Source organism: Acomys russatus, chromosome 5 (genome assembly GCF_903995435.1).
Source record: "Acomys russatus chromosome 5, mAcoRus1.1, whole genome shotgun sequence".
Taxonomy (NCBI): Eukaryota; Metazoa; Chordata; class Mammalia; order Rodentia; family Muridae; genus Acomys; species Acomys russatus.
In genome coordinates, this window is record NC_067141.1 from 69,673,226 (window position 1) to 69,678,864 (window position 5,639).

General features: G+C 38.4%; 1 non-coding gene across 1 annotated transcript; it reads right to left on the minus strand.

Moving 5' to 3' along the window:
• Window positions 1–2,486: 2,486 nt before the first annotated feature.
• On the minus strand, window positions 2,487–2,593 carry LOC127190244 (U6 spliceosomal RNA). The gene has a single exon (XR_007830741.1). It is a non-coding gene; the product is annotated as a U6 spliceosomal RNA (small nuclear RNA).
• Window positions 2,594–5,639: the final 3,046 nt, after the last annotated feature.

Here is a 5,639-nt window from a genome sequence, read left to right on the forward strand (position 1 = left end):
ATTGGTACATGTATAGAACCATATAATGGAAAACCATCCTGAAGTGATGGTGAGCAATTAATATATTCAGTAACTTAGATGAGTCGGGGCAGGTGGTGCAATACATGAGTTTCTCACATTGTTTTAAATTTCACTTTTCTGAGCCTTTCCCCTACCATTTACCTCCTCCGTTGACCTGTATGTCAGTAAGCTGGTAGGAAATAGCTTCTCTTCAAGACAGATGGAAAGCTCCACCCATTTAAAGATTGCTATATGTGGGAGTTGTCACTCCAGTCTCCTTCTATAACCAAAGTAAAAAGCAGTCAGCTACTCTTTATTTTCAAGGCATTTTTTTTAACCTTTGTTGGGTGCATGTCCTGTTGTCTCCTGAGTGACTTTTATATGAATAATAAATATTTTCATATTATTTTACTAAGTGTGTGGCATCTAAACCAAGATTTTACGTAAACAGCCACATTTTAGGTGAGGTATTCAGCACAACTCTATGACATGGCTGTAACAAAAGGGCACTGTGTTGAATGAAGATTCAACTGTAAATATTAACGTTTATATGAATTTTTCTATTGATAGCCTAAAAATGACACAATGGTAGTGAGTAACACAGATCAGTAGTTGTTACTGCACAAAGGGTGATAGGAAGGAATTTGTGTGTGTGTGGTGATAAGGCGTCTGTGTCTCCTCATGCTGGCACAGGTTTCTTGAATGTGTGCTTCTATGTGGTCTGCTTCACAGTAGTGTCCAAACACATGCACACTGCGTATGTAAAACTGATAGACCTGAGCCGTGCTTTCCTTAGTAGTATCCATTAAGAGCAGCTCCTAATTTACACAATGTGCTTGTGTAGTGTGCTGTTACCATGAAAGCTAGTGGCATGCTATATTATTTTATCTATTATGTTTATCATTTTCAACTTTTTTTATCAATCAATTTAAAACAAAGGAAAGCATTAACTAAGACAAACATATCAAAGTCTTTTATGTTTTCTCCTCTTTTTATATAGTAGAAATGCAGAACCAGATTTCAAATTCTTACAGAATTTGTCCAAGGGCCTCTTTGAAATCCCCCAAACTGCCACATTTACACTCTATACACTGAATGGCACAGCAAAGTTCCTCTGCTGGCTGGAACAACCAGACAGGCATTGATATAATCTTTTCTTCCTATCAGGAGTTTTCCCTTTCTAGGCTTTTATTTGGTCCTTGGAACATATTAAAATTGCCATGCAGACATCTGCTCTCAAGTCTGAAGACCTGCGTTCAATCCCTAAGCCTCATATGAAAGGAGAGAATTAAAGCCTACAATTTGACCTCTGACCTCTATGTGTGTGTGTGTGTGTGTGTGTGTGTGTGTCTGTACATACACACATATACAAATAAAATACAAAATAAACTGATAAACGGTACAGAAGAATGCACATAGTTTCTATGGTTTCAAGGCCTTAGCTAATCCAAGGAGCTGAACAGTGAGAGATGTCTGTCTGCAGAGACTGACAATCAGAAGTGGGAAAGCCAAGATTGACAGACCCTGAGAGGAGCAGCAAAAGAGAGTTGCAGAGAGAAGGAAGGGCATACACCCTGACCCTGTGGCTGATAATGGATGCAAGGAAAGAGAGTTTTTTTCAAGTAGACAGATGAGACTTAGGGGCCTGGTTACTGGCTGTATTATTTAAGAGTTTAGAGATTACAGCAAGGATGGTTTTGCTGGGGACCTGACATTTACAGGCTCTTCCTGATAAAGTTGGTCAGTTGCTAAAATTTCTGTTAGTAATTCATTTTTATTAACACGATTGACACTCACATGAGGAAAATTTGCAGCAGTTTAGTTTCAAGGATATATATATATATATATGAAAGCAGGTCACACTGGTGGCTGTGTATGGAGAATTTTACAAGAAGCTGAAGTAAACCATACAAAAATGCTGGGGACTTCTCACGGTGACCTAGGGAGTCCCTCACAACAGTGATTTTGTGTCAGCTGGATACAGAATACTTGGCGAAAGAGTTCCTTTTCCTGGGAGTGTAGGAGCTGAGAGGCCCCTGGGGCTTTGGAGTATTTCAGAAGGATCAGGCAGAGTGATGAAGATGTCTGCTAAACTGCGATAGCTACTACTTTTCTATTTCTATAAGTTGCAGGGTACATCAAATAGCTAGTGCTTAGAGATTCCAGGTAATTTGACAATTAATAAATTACAATGGATGTGGTACAAATTAGCCCAGCTGCTGTGCAATTGTAGATACTGTGTCTTTGTAGATGTGTACTTCTTTTGGACTTTTGGTACCTTCATTAGAAAACAACAGTAATGTGTTTTCTTTTTTTTTTTTTTCATATTTCTCCCATTTTTATTAGTTCTTTGATAGTTTCGTACAATGTGTTTTTATCTTATTCACCACTCCCCCAACTCCTCTGAGATCCTCTCCCTTTCCTACACACCCAATTTAATGTCTTCCTTTTATTTATTTATTTAATTTTATTATATTACTTTATTCAAAAATATGGAACGCTTCATGAATTTGTGTGTCATCCTTGCACAGGGGCCATGCTAATCTTCTCTGTATCATTCCAATTTTAGTATATGTGCTGCCGAAGCGAGCACAGTACTGTGTTTTCTTTAATTCCTCCTATCTCTCCTCTCTTGTTTTCCCCAGTCTCCCTCATTCACTTTCCTTTGGTTTTGTAAAGGAAAGGCATAGGTGAGTATTCACCAGTGTCTGCTGCTTCATCAGAGTGTCTACCTGGATTGTGACCATAAATATGTGGTCACTTGTTCTCTCCCAAATACTAGGAAGCGTGTCTATACTTCAGCTATTTGTACAAACATCCTGTCAGTTCATGTGCCATTACTCCAGACGCCTGTTTTTTAAACCTCTTCTTCTTTGGACTCTCACGCCTCAGATGCAAGGCTAAAACCCATGATTGTTCCCTGAAACCCCATGGAAGAAAAAAACGCATTCTTGGTATCCTTGTTCAGTGCCTCAAGTTAAGCAGGATGGGCTGGCTGGAGGCCAAGGGCACACAGTAATGGGGTAGGACTTGTCTTCTGTGGATTGATCACTTCCTCTCCCAAGCAAGGAGTGCCTCAGCTGAGGCCAGTGACTTTTTAAGTTTTTCAGTCAGGAAATTCTTTCTTTTGCTGTATTCTGGGCAGTAATGGCATTACTACGTGATAGACAAATACATCTGAAGTAATACCTTCCTGAAAAGCATGGTTGCTCGATAGAACTCTAGCAGGGGGAGGGGCTTAGGAAATGTCACTAATCTTGACCAGCAGCAATGTCTGCATCAGGTCAATTATCAGAGAATTTTTAGAATTTCAAAGAAGGTCAAGGGTTGAGCTGCTTAAAAGATTCCTTGTGGCCTGCAGTTGCAGAGAGAAATACAAAGGCTTTGTCTTGTTAGGTTTTCATTTGATTGATGGCTATACTGTGGCTGAGATCAGATATGTAGAATGGGAGTAGGAGAATACGGAAACAAAGGATGACCTTGTTCAAATTCTAGGCTCATTTTGTTCTCTAATAGAGCAATGATGAAATGACAAGGAGAGAGAAATTTGAATGGGGGCAACTTGGAATTTGGGCCTATAGTGGAGGTAGACACAATCCAGATTTCTCTATGTTTCTAATGCTGCAGGACACACTCATCCCCTTCAAGACATCAGAGTAGAGACCCTGGTGGCTTAAGAATAAGCCTGGCATTCTCATAACAGTAAAGTGGACGGGAGAGAGACAGAGTAGGAGAGAAAAAATAAAAACAGGTGCAAGGGCTCACAGAGGTAGCCAGAGATACTTGGGAGTCTCTGAGGAAGATCATTAACCAGAGTTTTGGGCTCATGAGTAGAATGAACATAGACCTACTGTTTGATGTTCTGAGTCCAAACCTTGGATCTAATATTAACATACTATACTATACCATAACATAATTAATATGATACAATATAAAGGTTAAGGGCAGGGATGCCCTGCTCCAGCTGCTCTGTTCAGCCCTTTGCCTAGAGCACAGTCCCAGAGCCTGACACAAAGCACATGTTTTCCATAATTTTGACATAGCTTAGACTCTGGGATCCTTTAAGAATCCCCAATGAGACATTATCCCTCCGTGTTCCTGCGTCTGTTCATTCAGAGAGCTCTTCTTCCTTATTCACTTAGGCCTTTCAACACTACAGCCCAAATCTTTTGACAACAGGAAACATGGTCCTCTTATTCAGCACTTACAATGATTACTTACCTATAAGTAGCAAAAAAACTTTATTTAATGTATCAAATAAATGAATGATAATAAACAACACAGTCCTTCTTTTTATTGACTAGTGACACTAGTGTATAATAGATGGTAGGGTCTATAAATACTTAAAAAATAATTCTTTTCAACATTAGTCCAGATTTGAGAATATAGTCTCTTTTTTCCCAGTGTCTAAGGATTGATACACAAAAAGAAAAATTATGTATCCAGGTTTCAGCTAAACAAAAGTCTTAAAGAAATAATAGACAGTTGTGAACCCTTGTATACTATTCACATGCACAGATTACCTTTTTCAAGCCAGGTCCTGTGCGAGGCACAATAGTAACGTCACCTCTTAAGTCCTTACAGCCCACTTAACCTGTTGCTCTTTACATTATCCTTTTTCAGATGAGAAAACTGGGGATTAGAAGCACCAATTCCTGTGCCCATGCTTCGTCACTGCCTTTCAGTCTCTCCCAGATGACCTCGGCTGATATGAATTGGTCTGTGACATTTTATATCTAAGCAATGACTAAAGATAAATCCTAGGGAACTTGAATTTGCTTCTACTTCTGGCAGACAACTAAGAGAAAGGAGGTGCTGCCATTTAGAGGACATATAAAAATCAAGGGCTTTGCCACTAATAGTCAATAAAATCTTCACAATGCATTTTCCATGGCTGTTCTGGACAAATTCCAGCCAGATCAATTAGCTTTAATGCCTTCAAAATGTTTCCAACACTTTAAGTTGCTTAGTATACTCCAAGTGTCCATCTAATTTGTAGGTCATTACTGACAATGGACTGTGAATGTCAACTTCCTTCAAGCACCAGAACATAACACAATGTAAGGAGAAGGAAACAGATAGCTAATGTATTGCTTATTGAGTGAAGGAGGAAACTCATTAGGAAGACAAGGACTGATGGGTAGATGGAAAAAATAAGAATAAGATGAGATAGCTAAATAAGGCATAAAAACAATCAGTTTAATTGAAGCACAATTACCTATTAACAAACACATATTGCATTTAGAATGCTTTTTATACTCTATGTCTGATTTTACAAATTTTATAGATGCAAATTCAGTCACTAAACAATCAAATGAGATCAATAATATCCTCAATTTGTATATGTTAAAACTGAGGAAATTCACACAAAACTAAACAACAACAACAACAAAACCCACAATGGATATTGAAAACAATCCTCAGCAGAAAACTTCATTGGATCATATTATCTTACCTCAAATTATACTGCAGAGCCATAGTGACAATGATGCCATGTTACTAGCACATAAGTAAACCAAGAGAATAGATTCAGAGACCAAGAAATAAACCCACATAGCTGTAGTCACCTAATATTTGAGTCATAAGATTTTTCAAAGCATATATTGGAAAGAATAAGCAACCTGTTTAAAAATGGTGTG